We start from the raw sequence: 17,562 nt of genomic DNA on the forward strand, positions 1-17,562 counted from the left end.
AAAACAAGATCTGAGACGCAGGGTGAGAGTTAGGTCTATTTTTAGCATGCAGATCTTTATAGATAGAAGCTAATTGTAGAAGGCATGAAAGAGCAGGGGCTTTAAGTAACTAATTACAGAAATAGTTTATATTGTGCTAGACAAGAGAGACCCACTTATAAACCGAAAATCACCTCAGATATGGGTTTTGGTGGTTGTTACTAACTAAAGTTGAAAATAAAAAAGGAGGGGAAAGTTTCAAAGAGTTCCTTCAAAATGTGAAGCTACCTCCATGGCACAGCTGTTAGAATAGAGAAATGTGGGTGAAACTACACAGGTGAGTTCAGGACAGGAAAAGAAGAAAACCCAAAATCCGAGGTCTCTGACCTGTCCAGCTCAGATTGAGCTTTCTGTGTCACAGTCTGGGTGCAGGTCCTGATCTTGGGAGTCTGGAGTCTGGCTGCACAAGGAGGGAAAACTAGCAAAGGGTCATGTGTTTGGGTGATGGAGAGGTGGAAGTTCTGAGAGTATGATTGTGGAAGACCTTCTTTATGAGATGCTTTCTAGGGAAAGGGACCAGGGTTTTATCTATTTAATGAGGTTTCCTTTGACTTAAAATAGACTAACAGTCACTAGCCCAGGATTACAGGAGTGATCCTCCTCCTGAGGCAGGAGGATCCCAAGTCTGAGGCCAGCCTGGGCAACTTAGGGAGACCTTGTCTCAAAATAAAAACTAACATTCCAATGGTGTAGTATTTGCCTAGCACGTGTTAGGCCCTGAGTTCAATCTATAATACTAGAAAATAAAAGAGTCCCTGGCCTGAACATCAAGGATCAGAATAATCCAGAGAGTAAAAGATCTTTTATGATTTTTCTGAGGCAGGATTTCACTATATAGTCCAGGCTAACCTTAAAATCCCAGTGTAACCAAGGTGTCCCTCAAAATTGAGATTCTCCTGCCTCAGTCTCCTGAGTGCTGGGACTACTGACATGGGTCACCATGCTCAGTTTATGATTGGCTTTTAATTTGCTTTTCCAGCCTTGATCCATCCTTCATTGCCATTGTATTTTCATGATGCTGACCTACCACCGACCATGCACCCTGTTTCCCCTCACCATGCTCCTGCATGGCCAGTCTGTTAGCTGGAATGCCTTTTCTCCTCTTCCCTTCAGACAGAATTTCCTTATCTTCCAGGGAACCAGAGGAGGTGTTGGTTTTTCTACATTGCCATCTTTAGCGCCCAGGCAGAATTGGCTGGTGTTTGTGCTCGCCTCTTTTGTCCCTGGGGAAGTGGAACTAATTTGACAAATAGGTCTGTTTCCTTTCTTAGACTATAAGTTCCTTCGGCTGGGGCTGCCTTGGCTTCTTTCTACAATTCCGTGCTTAGCCTATAATGGGTGACACAACCAGTGCTTACTGAGTGTGTAAATGTAGAAATGAGTAATTCTGGAAATAGCTAATCAGTTGTCTTCAATGTAAGTCACACATAAAGGCAACAGTTTTGGAACTATGGATGTGTGAGTATGTACAAGAGTATGCGGATTAAGTCTAGATGCTTCTCACTCACTATGGGGTTACACCCCCGTCAACTACTGGAAGGTGAAATAGCACTGAATCCGCCAACCAACTCAACATTGTAGCTCAGCAACATGACATGTTGTGGAGCATGGGCTGCTTTCCCTGGTGTCACCCTGGCTGCAGCTTGCAGGGGAGGGTGCGCTACACAGCCCAGGCCTGAGGAAAGATCAAAGCTTGACTTCCGAGGTAAGTTGCTCTTCGACCACTGTAAAGTCAGAAAACTTAAACCGTTGAGAGTTGGGGACAATCTGTGTAGGTGAAGTAAATGCTAACATTATAGGAAATGTTTTCTAGGCAATTTAAGACCAAGATAGAAACCCATCTGTCTTTGCTGTCGGAGACAAACATAGTCTGGCTCTTGTTTTCTTTTCCATGCTTTTGTGATTTAAGATCTAACTCCCACAAAGGGAACAGCCAATCAACCAGGCAAATGTCAGAATGGAGATAACGAGAAAAAGCAAACGTTTCCTTTATTTTGCCTTCTCTTCAATGTGTCTCACAGTCAATTATTTCTGCCACGGTCATATTCAAGGACAAAGGACAAAAAGAGGCACTTGTAAGGGTTATGGGTTTTGGTGGAGGAAGCATTCCACTTTTTTAACCTCATGTTTTTCGGTTATGAAGTATTATTTCTATTCATGAGCTCTTTTTACTCAGTATTTTCATAGAATAAACCTCACTAATTTACATAAAGTTAAACTACCATCTAATTGAAATGTAGACTATTTAAAAAATAATTCAGTGTTAGCACTTTTTATTGTATCATTAAGGGAAAGAATACTAAAAGAATACAAAAGAGCATTGATGAGAAAATCCAGTTAGGCATGCTTTAATACACATAAAACTCATTTTCAAAACCCTCAATAGACCCTTTTATGTGCAAATAACCAGTATAAAAGTATTTAAAATTTTAGTTCTCACAAGTAGGATTAATGTGGTTTTCTATAATCTTAATATAGTGCCTGTGCTTATTTATACTATTTGCTTAAACAACTTCTTTTGTCATAGATGTTAAAGATACAGGCCTTAGCTCAACTCCAGTCTAATTAAGAGCAAAAAAGGAATGATTATTAAAAAGATTGAACTTTTAGCTATGCTATATTTATTCAGACCCAACTATTTGCATAGCGTGAGCTGTTGACTTCTATCAAAAGAAGGGTGAGTATGTCTGGTAACATTTTGAATGCTGGGAGAAGAGTTGGACCCGCACGGCTTCTCATCATGTAAACAGCACGACGGTCTGTGTGTTTCGTAGTGGGAGTGAGTATCTGCTTTCTCACCAGATTCTGAAGGTGGAGAACAGAAGGGGTTGAAGGACTTCTGTCCTGTGGTGGAAGCAGATAATGGCACTTTAGCTGCTTCTCACACAGGTGGGAGGTTGGACTTAGTGATTTTGCTAGAGGCTTCTCATTTCTTAATATCTGTATCATTAGTTGACAAATGGATTTCTGCCTGGAATCTTATTTCAAGAAGGCTGCCTCCTGCTAGATAATCTTCTTAAACTGTAATTGACAAGTGGGATGAATTTCATTTCCCTAAATTTGGGATGAATGCACTAAAAGTCACCCACTCTTTCAATCTGTGGAGCACACTGTTTCAATAAATATTTATTGAGCATTTACTGTGTGCCAGACATTCTGCTAGGAACTGGGATACAATCGAGAACTATAAAGATGCTATTTTTATTCTTCAGTAGCAGCAAGAAAGCAGAGTTTGGTTGCAGATGTGCTCATGTGACAGAATTTTTTATGTTTATCAAGAAGGTTGAGACCAAAATTCTGACATTGTTCTTTACCTTTTGAAGTAAAAAAAAGACATCTTGCTAGATTGCAATAACTTTTCCTCTGTAAAAAGAGTAGTCAATCCCTCTTGTTATTTTTTTGTTTTTTAGACCACAGCTTTTCAACCTAGAAACAGTTACAACTGAAATGCGTGAGAGAGACATTCTCTGAGTTTCCAAGGCCAGTTACTGTGGAGGTGTTTCATGAGCTGCAGCTCTACTTCTCAGCCAGCCCTAGGGACCTAACTGCTGGTGGTGGGAGAATCTATCTTTATGTTGTCCTCTTCCCGTTTGCCAGTGATCCTGGGAGGGGAAAGTTCTGTCTGCTAAAGACTTGACTTGACTTATGGGAGACACACGTGTGTGCTCACATCTGTACATGCACACAGCGGGGTCAGTCTTTTGCAGCATGGACGGTGCTTCTCAGCAAGTACACCGTGGCTCCCTGTGGTGCCACATATAGGTTGTGTATGTGCTGAGATATTGTTTCTTCCCCACCCTCTGGGAAGTCTTATGGGGCTGGTACAACCTCTTACAATAAATGGTGTGGTCTATCTGATCTATTTATCCTGTTGTGCTGTATGAATTTATTGTACTCTGAGTCTATCCTGAGGAATGATCATGGGTGAAAGCCCTGCCTGAGGGTATGACTCACAGGAGGGGACCCTGCTTCCCAAGGGCCATCAGGAACAGAGAGGCGCAAAGGGAAACCGAAATCACTATACACCATAACATGGACAGAGAAAAGCTTGGTACATTTTTTGTTTGAAAATAATACTTTTCTTTGTTAATATAGATTTGGAATCCACTGCTTCAGAGAATTATTTTTGTTCCTGGGATATGCTTGACTGTGTTCTGTGTTTTCCCAGAAGATCTATAGTACCCTAGAAGATTAACTAAAGGGAGACTTTGGGAGACAGGCATATTCTTCAGGTGAAGAAACATGGAAGCCTATCCTGGAATACCAAGCACACAGCACCCAAGGGCACTGAGCACAAGCCTGATCAATAACCAGGGCTGGGAAGGTTTTGCTGAGGATTGTGGAATCCACAGAGTTTCTTAGTGGTGTAGAGCATTCATCCTATAGAGGAGTGCAGGTTTACTCAGTGAAGGATGTAAAAAGTAGTCTCCCTCCACTGGGCAATAAAAAGATGAACCTTAGGGGCTGGGGATTTAGCTCAGTGGTTCTGCCTGGAAAGTGCAAGATCCCGAGTTTGATCCCTGGTACCAAAAAAAAAAAAAAAAAAAAAGATGAACCTTAAGACAGGGATTAAGATTTGGAATTGGGCTGAATTCTATGGAGAATCCTTAAGAAGGTTTACCTTGCTAAGTTGCTGGGGCTGCTAAGCAGTCATGTTCAGTATTACTTCTATTGCTATATTACAGGATTCTTTTGTTGTCACCAAACCTTCAGCCAAGTGTGTTGCAGCCACATCTGGTGTGTTGTGAAGGGATGCTGAGTGGTTCTTCTCCTATAGCCCTCTCTGCCCATGCTTGGATGGTAAGCATAGACTCATGTCTGGGGGAACCATGTTCATAGCTTTCAGGGGGCCCCAAGAGCAATGTGAACAGAGACACAAAGATTCTTTGAGACCAATTAGAGGACCCAGGGATGGTAAAAGCTTTCTTGCTCCAAGTGTACCGGAGGGAATTCAGCCTCAAAAGGAGTGACGGGAGGCAGATACCAGTCTGCTCACACAGTCCTGGGCACACACATCCTTCCTGGTCCACTCTCAAGGACACTTGCTATTGCTATGTCCCGGAGAAGGTCAAGGGTTGTATGTAAAACACATGGGGAGAAGACATATGCAGTGCTGTGGACTCTCAGTGCACTTATGCTATCTTCACTCAGTATGTTGGAGCAGTAGTGATATGATGGTCAATTTTATGTCAGCTTGGCAAGGCTGAGGTGTGCCCTTTGGTGTGGTCAAACACCAGTCTACATGTTGCCCTGATAATATGTTTAGATGTGATCGACATATACAGCCTGTAGAAAGATGAGTAAAGCTGATTGTCCCCCAAATGTGGGTGGGCCTCACCCAACCAGTTCAAGGTCTTAAGAGCAGAGACTGTGGTTTCCCAAAGAATTACTTCTGCCACAGGACTGTAATGCAGAAACCCTGGCTGGTCTCCTGCCCAGTGTCCTGTCTTGCAATTTCAGACTCAAGGTTGAACCATCAACTCTCACTGAATTGCTGATTTTGGACTTGCCGGCTCCCACAATCATATGAGTTAATTCTTTAAAAATATATATGTATGTCTCCACATGTGTGCATGTAATATACTAATACTGTATATAATAGAGTAACATATATAACACAATAAAGTTCTGTTTTCCCAGAGAATACTAACATAGTCTGAAGGGGAAAAGACACTTAGTGTGTTGTACTGGAAACACTAAACAGCCTAATGGACTCAACATATTTTGCTGAATTCCACCTGGAGCCCACAAAGACATATCACTGGAGCCCTTAGGTCAGGAGAACCCCAGAGACCTCTGCCCTCAGTCCAAGGTCTGTTACATCTCCTGCAAGCTCTGGCTTCCTGCCTCCATCTCTTTGAGTCCTGTCCCATGGGCCAGGACAGGGTGTTGCTTAGACTTTTATGGCATCCTGTGTTGTCCTTGTCCCACTGGCAACTGCATGTGGCCGTCCTTGGTAAATTAGCGCACAATTGCTCAGGGAAGTGTGTGTGCTGATGGTGCATGGCAGCTTTACAAACACTGTCTGGTTGAGTTAGAACTGAATTGTTCTCTGATTTAAAGATTCCTCTGTGATTATCAGAACCTTGGGGATGATGCTAGCTAGAAAGAATGTCCATGACCATTCTTGCGCCAATTTTATAATTCATCTTTTAATAATCTGTAACTGAAGAGCTGGGTGGAATTCATCAGTCCCTGCCTTGCTTCCCACTGGGGAGCTTTCTGTGTCTATTACAGAGCCAAAGCTGAGTGCAGCTGTTTGAACTGTCACGGGGGCTCTGGTTCATCCAAATATTGATAATAATCACTTCTGCTTCAGATGGAAGGCATTTATTTAAATATTCGTAATGAAAAGGCTGTTATTATTGATATTAAAGCTTTACAGTGAGAACATCAAAATGTGGATATGACATTGATAAACCATGCTTGGAAAGAGCTGTGTCTTTCTCCTGCATGGTATTTAGGGCCCTGGGCTGGTGTTGTTGATCATCTGTTCTTCATAGAAATAGGGAGAAGTTATTACAAGGGATAATTAAACCCACAGAAATGTCTGAACGCTGGCAGGCTACAGCCATCCCCAGCACCGAAGGGGATCAGCAAAATCAAACAGTCGGGGTTTGAGTCCTAGGAGGGTGAGTAGTGTGATGAATTTTCCTCACTCTATCTTTGTCCCTCCCCTGCCTTTCCTGGATTACAGTCACAAGCAGATCACATCACATTTACTCGGTCTTCATGCACCGTGCTCTGGAGTGGAGCCTGGGTGCTGCTCTTCCTGGGTGTGACCAACATGTCACTGAGAGGAAGGAAGCTGCTGCGACCCTGGCCAGCCACATCACTGTGCTAGCACGAACCCAGTGTTCTGTGACTCCTCCCTGTGTCCTCTTCTCTTCTCCTTGCCTTTCCTTAATTGCCTGCCCTGGGTGGTCTTCTGTCTCCTGAACCAAATCCCTTTGTTCTTTATGAGGTGGGACATGTTAGTTGTTCTAATCAAGATGATTTTATTTCAAAGATAATAAATATCTGGCCATCTCCAAGAGGGTGTCAGAAGCCTTTCCTTGAGTTTGAGTGGTCACTTAGGGCAGCAGGAGCCTCGGCCAGGGCTGGACTGTACCCACAGCCATTGGATGACACCATGTCAATGGAAACAGGGCTCAAGGGATCTTGCAAAAAGCACCCCTAAGGAGGGCGAGTTTTTATGTCAAACCCTTACCTGTTGGAGGGAAGGAAGAAGACTTGAATTCAGTCCTGGGCTAGTATGAGACGTGAATCACCGTGTAGCCCCCTCCCCCGCAAAGAATGTCTGAGCCCCAGGAGAGAGATGAAAGAGCTGCAGGGCAGAACCGTGCCACTGTGGCCTGTGACAAGTCGGGGATCCGTGACTCGCTCTTCAGGACCCGTGTGCCAGGCTGGACCCAGGAGGGGAGGCCCCGTTGTGCCACTGGGAGGCTGCCATGCCTGGGCAGCAGGGTGTTCAGTCCTTACTCTGCCCGGGCTTCCAAGTGGCCTCTAGCAGATGCCTACCTTGTGCACTTCCTTAGTAGCAGCACCCAGCCTGACAGGATGGTGAACCCCAGGGAGTCGGTAAGGCCTTGGGGTTTCCCTGAGTAAAGGAGCAAGACACCTGTCTCTCTCCAACACATGTATTAGGTGGCCCACGTTGCCAGTTCCTTACTCCACGTCGCTGGAATCCTCTGCCAGGAAGACTGAGCTAAGGTCCTTAAGAAGGAAAGGCTTCTGAATTTCCCAAGAGGACAGCAGGACTAAGAATGGTTTCTCCACTGAAACAGACCTACGTGTCTAAGTTGAGCAGCTTTCCAGCAGCCTTCTGGCTAATGAACAAATTGGTTTTCAAGGAATAGCTTTTGTGGCATTACTTAAGTGGAGTTATTGGAAAGAAAAGCTGGAGAAAAGTTTAGGAGACATAATATCTTTAAGACAGAAAAATACTGGGTTTAGAAAAAAGTGACGAGAATGTTACCCTTCGCCAAGGCAGCCATCTAGCGCAGAGCTCTTCTTGTTCACATGGGGAACTGTCTACTTCAGCCAGTTAGTGTGGTCTTCAAGCACATGTTTAATTTCTGAGGGCTTTGTTAAAAGAAAGCCAAAATAATCGGAGCTTACTGATCAGCTTCAGTGCACTTTCTCTTTTTAGGAGGGACTGCTTCGGGCTCGGAAAGATAAATCATGTAACTTCATAAGAATTCTTTATAATGTAGTATGAAATTATGCTCACATGCTCTGAAGTGTTTCTAAATAGCCTTGGCCACATCTTAGATATTCACTGTCGGAGAATGTATAATTTAAGAAATCACAACAAGATGGCAGAAGTTTGTTCTAAAGGATTTTGAGGGAGTTGATCTGAAGTCACTTTGAAGTTATGTGCGCTCTTTTCTAGGAAAGTTCTCAGCTCTTGCCCTCTTCCCTGCCAGCCCACAAGCTCCTGCCTCTCCAGCTTGGGGTGCTGGTCTGCACCACTTCATTGCAGTTGATGTGTTGGGCCCTTTGATCTGTGGTCTATATTTGTTTGCAACTTGCTGTCAGTTCCCTGGTAAGGTGCTAGGTGATAATTAAGACTTTAGTTTATGGCAAGTGGATTGACCTCCTCCTTAAAAAAATTGGATGTATATCTGATAAATGAGCATATTTTAGAAATTTTTTTTATCAGAATCTTAAAGGGTTTTGTAAGCACAGAGACCAAGGACTTGGGAAATGCATTTATTGAGCAGACGTCTTGGAAACACTGGGGAAAAGCTACCTAATGATGAAATGAACAGTGGTGCGGCTGATGGTGTTGAACAGCATCCTTCAAATTCCACTGATAAGGTGAGGGTGACTGCGGGTTTTCCCGAGAAGTGAACACTCTTTCTGCTTCTCTGATCCAAGCCATCGATTACCTGTTCCTGTTTTGCTCACAGGTGTGTGCTTCTTTCAGAAGAGCTGGTCCTCTCAGAGAGGCTACAGGTGAACAAACATAAGGTAACCTGAATATTGCTTTAGCTCCTTAAATTAGCAAAAAAAAAAAAATTGGTACAAATTTTGTGTGGTAAAGAATGACCAAATAATTCATTTACTTGAGAAATTCAAAGTGGGAGATCTTTCATAGTCTCCTCTGAACCAGAATGAGGGAGGTCAGATTCCCTGCCTTATCCCATACTACTGTACTGCTTCTTTAAATGTAATAACTCTTTCTTACTCACACATTGACTATTCTTGTGATTACAGCTTGGGTTTAAAATGAATATAACCTGTTTAAAAAGGAAGCTCTTTAAGAATTAGAGTTAATTGATTGCTTTTTAGTAGGAAAGAATGAAAATGCCCATGATTCTCAGGAAAAAAAATGGGTCTGAGTGGCAATGTAACGTTCATAGTTTTAATTTCTTTATTGAAGGGATGGCATGTGAAAACAAAAGTCTCACAATATTTCATACTTTTCTTAATTTTTTCTTTTCTTTTTTTTTTTTTTGGTACAGGAGATCGAACTCGGGACCTTGTGCTTCCGAGGCAGGTGGCAGAACCACTGAGCTAAATCCCTATCCCTTTTTCTTAATTTTTAAACTTGATTTAAAAATATGCACTGTATTTCTGGATTATATTTGGATATATGCATATTTACACATTCCTCTTCTGTTCTCTCTGAGCTTTGCTTCTCCCAGAGCAGCAGAGGCCCCAAGCTTCCTGTGGGATGGACTGAGGCCAGGGTGTGGCCAGCAAGCTGGGCCAGGGCCAGGTGACTGCTAGGGGAAGCAGAGGGTGCACACTCTGACCCCTGCAGGTGGTCATGTGTGTTTGGCTTGCAGGTGGGGATGAAAGGGAGCCCAGAAGTAAGCACGGGGGCTTCATTGGGACAAGAAAAGAGGGAAAAGAGGGAAAGGATGAGAAGACTTCAATTAAAGAAACAAGGGAGACAAGAACTGAGAAGTATAAGGAAAAGGAAAGAAGGAGCAGACATGAAGGGGAGGAGATGGAAGGTAAGTCAGAAGCAGTTTGCACTCAGGTACCCAGGGCTGCTTCCATTTCATCACCAAAGTAGGCTGAATAAGGTGTGGTGGTGCAGAGACATAGATGCAGGCTGGAAAGCAATGAGGGAAATGCAGGGAAGAGGATGAGTGAGGGAAAGACCAAGAACATGAAGGCAGAAGACAGGGGGCTGAGAAAAGGGCCTGGTGTCAGTAGCAGTAAGATGGGAAGTGATTGATACTAGACTCAGAGTGGAGGGTTGATCTTAGAGGAAGTGTGCTTCTAGAACGTCTGCTGCACCCTCCTTCACCCCCAGCTCAGGATGTGCTGTGTGGGAACAGGTGAGATTGGGCAGGACAGTCCTTCTGCTGGAGGAGACACACTGCCCCAGAGAGCCTGGTGTAGAGAAGCCATGGCTTGTGGGGTCAGGCGGGGCCACCTTCACATGCTGCTCCAGTGATCTGGGCTTTAACTTCTCTGCCTTTTCATCTATAAAGTGGAGACGAAACTACCTATCTCTCAAAGTCACTGCTGTAAAGGAGATCTTATGCAACATGCCCGAATTGAACTCTTAATCTCAGCCCCTTTCTGTAAATTACCTCTTGGGTGTTGACGTGTTGCTCTGTTGAAGTGATCCGGGACAGCCATTGAAGAACACATGGTTCCCTGGGGCCTAGAGTGGCATTTCCTTAATTGTAGACCTAGTCCTAGTTTCCCTAGTTCAGCGGTGACTAAACCAGCCAGAAGGCACAAGCACCTCCATTACAGGTGGCCTGCAGTGCCCCATGCATCTGGTCACCTTCCAGATGAGACTCAAAGCAAGCACTGTGTGTCTTACATAGCTTTCAGGGCTAAGGTGCTTAATTATGCTACAATCCAAGTGCATACAAAGGTGCATGTGGTTAAGTGACTTCTAACTTCTGATTTGGACTATAGTAATTGCATTCTTTCTAAAAAATGTAATTGTAGAACTTCTTGCCATGAAGTCATTATAAACAATTGACGAAATTACTGGTAATGGCCTTGATATGATGGGACCCAAAGCCCTAACCAATACCCTTTAAATTCTGTAAGCTGGTCTTGCTGCAGGTTTTAAAAAATAGCTCCATTTTCTCTTTCTCCTTCTGATGAATCAGTGGCTTTTGGTGTCTTGACCCTCTCTATGGTTTGCCTCCTCCAGGTGCACTCTTCTTGTGTTTGAGCTCAGGGCTGAGATCTCACTTATTTCCCTGCCACTGTATTCTTCCTCACTGTTTATTCTCTGTGCTTTTCTTAATTCTTAGTTACTAGATTCAGGCTCTTATTCACTTTGTCTGTCTACTACAACTCAATCTTTGGACCCTAGAACGGAGCTAATATTACCTTGTTCCAAGCTACTGTGAAGAACAAATGCAATTATGTAGTTGTTAAATGCATAGTTACATATATATATATATATATATATATATATATATAAAATATATAATATATAATCTCTCAACAAATTATAGTTAGGAGTGAATGCATTATAGGAAGAGATTCTGTATGTATTTGAATCACTTAGCAAATAACAGGATGAGAGATGAAGCAGAAAAGGTAGCTCAGGTAAGAGCGAGGAGCTGTAAATTCTAGTATGGGCTCACATGGAATACTTTGTCCCATATCCATCACCTAGGAATTTTCCTCCAGACCACATTCCTGGAGTGGAGGCTGTCATATTCTAATGTGACCAGGGTCCTGGGCTGTGGGTGGTTTGGTTGAGGGATAGACATCTGAACTAGGCTAGGTAAGCAGATCTATTCCTGAGTTTTAAAAATTCACCTGGAGAAGTTGAGGAAGTAGGCTGGGACAGAAAGAGAGTTGAGTACAGGGGAGCAGCTAGTGTAAAGGTGAGAGACAGCGAGGTACTGGTGCCTGAATGTGTGCCCACCCTAGAGTTTTCTTGAGACATACTCCAGAAAAATGAATGTCTTTGTTCCCTATTTTTGTTGTAATATTCTCCTTTTTGCTTATACTAGACTGAAGTGGAGTCTGCTGGTTGTCACTCAGGGTGTGATGGCTTGCATGTTTCTGTCCTCTCATGAGTTCATGTTGAAGTTAATTCCCTGGTGCAGCAGAATTAAGTGTGGGGTCTTTAGGGAGTAATTAGGCCATGAGGCTCTGTCTTTCATGGATGGGATGAGTACTATGTAAAATGGCTGGAGGGAACCATGCAGGTGCTTGTGCCCTTTCTCCTTCCCCATGTAGGAACCTAGGGCTCCTTCTCTCTGGAGGGTGCTGCAGTCCAGATGCCATCATGACAGCAGACCAACCCCTCAACAGACCCTAAGCCCACTGGTGCCTTGATCTCAGACTCCCCAGCCTCTGGAACTGTGAGAAATATACTTCTAGGCTCATGTGTTTTGTTACAGCAACACAGATGTACCAAGAACAGAAATCTAACTCATATAATGACTAGCTATAATACATACTAGAACCTCAGTTTTTCCATCTGTAAAGTGGGTGATGTAAATCAAATTATGTATTATCCCTTTGATTTCTGTGATTTTAAATGTGTGTGTGCACATATGCATGTAATTGCACGTGTGTAGGAAGGAAATGGTGGCAGGTTGTATGCAATCACAAGGTTCCCTGTCTGCTTCCAGATAAATGCTGAGTGGGCCACAAATAATAAGTGTACCAGAAACTGCAATTTTATGGGCAGTAAACACTTTGAGGGGGTTTCCAGATACATAAGGGCCTGACTGCATACTCCTTAGAAGCACAGCTTTGATTACTTTTATCAGGTTACTCCTTAACTCTGCGTGTTGATAAGCACAAGCACAAACAAGGCACAGAAGAGTTTGAAGTCATTCCAGGAAAATAAGGAAATACAAATTATTACATATGCTACTCCAAAGTCAGGTGATTTCAGTAATATGGGATGTCCTAAACCCCAAATCTGGGACAGTTCTCAAATTTCTGAGAGCTGAGTGGTGTCTTGTCTCTGAAACAGGAACAATGGGTCCCCTGCAGCTGTGCCTGCAGAAGGGAAATTGCCAGGTGCAATATTACATTTTGGCCTCTTAATGATGATTTATGAGCATTGGGCTCAATCACCATGTGCTTGATGGAGATGTAATTTGCCTTGGTTTTAAGGAATGGAGTTTCAAATATTTGAAAGTAAAAAACTCAGCCCTACCTCATTAGCTATTTTAAAGGGTTCCTTGTGCCAGTCACCGTAGATGGGCCTTTTGTTGCCTCATATCTGGGCTGAAAGAGCAGTTGACTATGTCTGTTTGCTGGAGTTGATTTTCATCTGTCCTAACCTAATTCAATTTTCCTTCCTACCACACATATCAAAAGCCATTAATTTATCAGTGTTAGTTGAATTTAACCTGTAGGGTAGACCCAGCCGTTCACAGGGCAACACTGTTTTCCCACAGTCTCTCTTGGGAGGAGAAGAGCTTAGACTCTGATTCTGGGTGGGGTCCAAACCCTACCTCTGCCACTGATAACTGGTGTGACTTTGGACAGTAGTAAGATGCATAAGTTACTTAATTATCTCTGTATTTACTCATTTTGGAATGAGAAAAATAATCTTAACGGATTGGAAAATGTATGTCAAGTACTTAGGATAGTGACAAATGTTATGGCAAATGCAGCTGACATATTCTATTTGTGTAAAGCTTTCTATGATTATTTTTAATTGAAGAGAGTGACATTTATTTATTTATTTATTTATTTATTTATTTATTTATAATGTACTGGGGGTCAAACTCAGGACCTTCCTCTTGCCAGGCGGGCGCTGTGCCTCTGAGCTACATCCCTGGCCCTGACTTTTTTTAAATTATAAGGATGGGCTAAAAAGCAAATTTTCTCCCTCAAGGAGAGGTTACTTAAAACCACACTAAGGTAAGGAGGCAAAAGACCTTTACAGTGAAAACTACGGCACTCTGAAAAGAGATCGAAGAGGATATAAGAAAATGGAAAGACATCTTTTGCTCCTGGGTAGGAAGAACCAATATAGTGAAAAGGCCATACTTCCAAAACTACTATATAGATTTAGTGCAATGCCAATTGAAATCCCAAAATATACTTCACAGAACTAGAGAAAACAATCCAAAAATTCATTTGGAACCAGAAGAAACCTAGAATAGCAAAGGCAATTCTAGGCAACAGAGACATGGCAGGGGGTATCACAATCCCCAACTTGAAACTATACTACAAAGCTACTGTGATAAAAACAGCATGGTACTGGCAGAGAAACAGACCCGAGGATCAATGGAATAGATTAGAAGATGCAGAAACAATTCCAGACATACTCAGCCACCTCATCTTTGATAAAGGAGCCAACCACCCTCACTGGAGGAAAGATAGCCTCTTTAATAAATGGTTTTGGAAAAACTGGATTTCAACCTGCCAAAGATTAAAACTAGACCCATATCTATCACCATGCACTAAACTAAGATCAAAATGGATTAAAGATCTAAATATTAAAACAGAAACACTAAACTTGCTGGAAGATAAGTTAGGTAGAACTCTTGAAGAGATTGGCATAGGAACAAACCCTCAGTAGCATGGGAACTAGCACAAAGAATCAACAATTGTGATCTCGTCTTATTAAAAAGCTTCTGCACTGCAAGAGAAACCATCAACAGAGCTAAGAGACAACCAGAATGTGGGAAAAATTTTTTAGCACCTGTACCCCAGACAAAGGACTACTATCTAGAATATATAAAGAACTGAAAAAAATCAAACTCCCCCAAATTCAAAGACCCAATTCAAAAATGCATATCTGAAATGAGCAGACATTTCTAAGATAAAGAAATAAAAGCAGCAAATAAACATATGAAAAAATGTTCAGCATCACTGGTCATTCGAGAGATGCAGATGAAAACAACACTGAGATTCCACCTCACCCCAGAAAGAATGACTGTTATCAAGAAATCAACAAATAACAAATGTTGGTGGGGGTATGGGGAGAAAGGAGCCCTTTTTCATTGTTGGTGGGAGTGCAGACTGGTGCAACCACTGTGGAAATCAGTATGGAGATATCTCAGAGAACTAGGACTAGAGGTCCCATATGACCCAGCTATTCCCCTGCTGGATATCTTCCCCAAAGAATTAAAAGAATCATACCACAGCAATGTATGTGCACCCATGTTCATAGCATACAGTTCGTAATAGCTAAAGCTTGGAAACAGCCCAAGTGCCCATCTACTGGACTCTGGATAAGGAAGATGTATTTTTTTGATTTTTTTTGTCTTTTTAAAAAATAAAATGGAGCACTACTCAGCCATAAAGAACAAGAAACTAGAGACATTTATAGCTAAATGGATACATATTGAGGCCATCCTCTTAAGTGAAATAAATAGGACATACACGTGTAAATATCAAATAGTTTTTCTGGTGTGAAAAACTGAAAATGTAAATAAGGATTAAGACAATTAAAATGAATAATTGATAAGGTGAAATAGGAAGAAAAGGTCCAAAGGGGTAGGGGAAGTAGGAGGGGAAGGGGATAGGAAAGAAGGGAAAGGAAAAATGCTGAGAAATAGAAAAAATGGAAACAAAGTCTGTGAAAATAGGGAAGGGTGGAGGGGGTGAAGGGAGGACAGGGAATGGGGAAAAAATAAGAACCAAGATACATCATGTACAGGTACAAGCACTCAATGATAAATGTAAATGTATTGTATGCCTAAAATGTACCAATAAGAGAATTTAAGCAAAAAAGAAAAACCTCACTAAGGTTAAAAGTTTTGATATCTAATGCTGTTCTAGGAACAGATCCTCAAGGGATGGACCGGGGGGTTTAATGGGGAAATTCCCCATGATGAATGTTATCATTATGTATATCTAAAATGTACCAATAAAATAAAAAATAACTGGATATCTACATGCAAAAGATTGGAAAAAAGGGGAGCGGGGCTGTGGGAAATGAGTCCATGGGACAACCTTGTTGCAGACCTTCCCGCGTGCCAGGCTTCTACTTCAGACGAGGAGCTGCAGGGCAGATCAAGAGATTTGCCTCTTCCTGTTGCCACTGCCATCTCCCTAAACCCTTGACCAGGTTGTCCCTGGGGCCCCCAGTCAAAACACTGACACTATGCTCCCACAGCGTGGCACAATTGTAGGCTGGTTTGACATAATAGAGATCAAATGAATGAAATGGCCACTCATTCTTTATTATCGAGGGCATCACTCACTCACTGCCAAGAGCACCATCCAGGCATCTGTGAGGATGCAGAGCCCCAAACCATCTGGCAAAGAGGAAGAGGCATTTCTGGCTCAGGAAAGTGGATGTTCAGTAACTTCTTAGCCCTGGCTCCTGCACTGATCAGCTTAGCTTCAGGCCATGGGAATTTATGGAGGGGAACATGAGATATATAGATGTCTAGTGAGTGGAGTCACTAGCTGCCCTGTGTTCAGTGATCCTTTCAAGAATATTTGCTCTGTGATCAGTCTGGCAGAAATCATCTCCCTTGTAAGAAAAATATTGCCTTGCTGACTGTCCAGTATAATAAAGATATTGCCTTCCCTTGGATTAAAGGACAGTCAGGCCCGCACTATATCAATGAAAGTTTTCTTACAGTTGCATCCATTGTAACAGATTGGGGTAGCCCAGAATAGGATTGTTCTCCTGGAATGCACCCTACTATGCATTCAATTGTTTACATCTCCCTCTGAGAAAGGCTTCAGGATTGGGAATTAAAATTTGAGGAACCAGCACAAATGAATACTGACACTCTGACTACTGCTGTTTTTGTGAGTAATAAACTGTTTTTCATCTCTGACCCAGGAGTTGTGTGTCTTCTACCAGCATCTATGAAGTAGTAGCAGGCTGACCTGTGAGCTTGCAAGTAAGGCGGAATCTCAGACCCTTTATCCTTTTTTTTTTGTACTGGGGATTGAACTCAGGATCTTGTGCTTGCCAGATAGGTGCGGTGCCATGAGCTAAATCCCCAGTTTCCTTTATAGTTTGTGAAAGGCATTCTTTCTAGGCTTATTGAGATTATGGAATATGTCATATTGTATCAGTGACTTATAACTGGATGTAATTCTCATGATGCACATGAAAATATGAATAAAAAATTCTTTCTGCTGGATTTCTGGTCTGTGTCACTTTTAAGATAGTTTTAAATTTCTATTTAGAAATTGAATATCTTTGTTACAATTCAAGACTTAGTATGACAACTTATAGATTATCACAATTTTCCTGGAAAAGAAAAATCTACTTACCTTCCGTGACATCCAACCTGATTTTACCCTTCTAACCATCTCCAGTAAAGAATCCAGCCTTTCCAAAATTCCCTTCCTGGAAGACAGTTCTGCATTTGTTTTTATAAGCAGTAGGTAAATGAATGAGTCTTATACATTCTAGCCAAGATCTTTCTGAATCCAAATATTATACGCTTCTTGCCATATCATTCATTTTTCCATAATAAAATGAGTAACCATTAATGTATATTGAAGACTTATTCTGCCCAGATGCTCACATAAGAGATGCACATGAGTTCTGTTCCCTAACTCTCACAGTAACTCCATAGGGTAAGCTCTAGTATCATTTCCATGCAGACAAAAAAATAATGGCTTAGAAAATTAGCT

General features: G+C 42.2%; 1 long non-coding RNA gene across 3 annotated transcripts; it reads left to right on the forward strand.

Moving 5' to 3' along the window:
- Positions 1–1,432: 1,432 nt before the first annotated feature.
- Positions 1,433–17,056, forward strand: LOC110347003 (uncharacterized). 3 transcript variants are annotated; one of them, XR_002391317.2, is made up of 5 exons: positions 1,433–4,271; positions 4,725–8,862; positions 8,955–9,015; positions 9,510–10,007; positions 12,223–17,056. It is a non-coding gene; the product is annotated as an uncharacterized LOC110347003 (long non-coding RNA). The 3 variants fall into 3 exon arrangements; XR_002391316.2 differs by lacking the exon at positions 12,223–17,056 and having other exon boundaries at positions 4,725–4,839; positions 5,500–8,862; positions 9,510–11,377; XR_002391315.2 differs by lacking the exon at positions 12,223–17,056 and having other exon boundaries at positions 9,510–11,377.
- The last annotated feature ends 506 nt before the right edge of the window (positions 17,057–17,562 follow it).

This window comes from Heterocephalus glaber, unplaced genomic scaffold, assembly GCF_053883595.1.
Source record: "Heterocephalus glaber isolate CG9 unplaced genomic scaffold, H.glaber_assembly_v1.0 deba00001118, whole genome shotgun sequence".
Taxonomy (NCBI): domain Eukaryota; kingdom Metazoa; phylum Chordata; class Mammalia; order Rodentia; family Bathyergidae; genus Heterocephalus; species Heterocephalus glaber.